Source organism: Eurypyga helias, unplaced genomic scaffold (genome assembly GCF_000690775.1).
Source record: "Eurypyga helias isolate BGI_N326 unplaced genomic scaffold, ASM69077v1 scaffold30483, whole genome shotgun sequence".
NCBI classification, from domain to species: Eukaryota; Metazoa; Chordata; class Aves; order Eurypygiformes; family Eurypygidae; genus Eurypyga; species Eurypyga helias.
In genome coordinates, this window is record NW_010239725.1 from 2,999 (window position 1) to 3,230 (window position 232).

At 72.0% G+C, this 232-nt stretch overlaps 1 protein-coding gene across 1 annotated transcript in view; it reads left to right on the top strand.

Moving 5' to 3' along the window:
* MON1A (MON1 secretory trafficking family member A) overlaps positions 1-232 on the top strand; it is a 2,615-nt gene that overhangs the window by 2,198 nt on the left and 185 nt on the right. The window lies entirely within an intron of this gene.

The following is a 232-nucleotide window of genomic DNA, read 5'->3' on the forward strand; positions in this document are numbered from 1 at the left end:
GTGCGCCCCTGTGTCGCGGCGGGAGTAGCAGCAGGGGCCGGTGAGCTCTGGCACTAAGGGCTGTGCGCTGTCGTGAACTCCCTGGTGCCGCGGAGGAGACCCACTCCGGGGGCAAACCCTGGGGTTTGGTGCCACCGCTGCCACCTCCTGTCCATGTGCTGGAGCCCCCGGGCCCGTTCCCTGTAGCCCGTGGGTGCGGTGACGGCCCTGGGTGGGGTGCAGACGGGGGGCG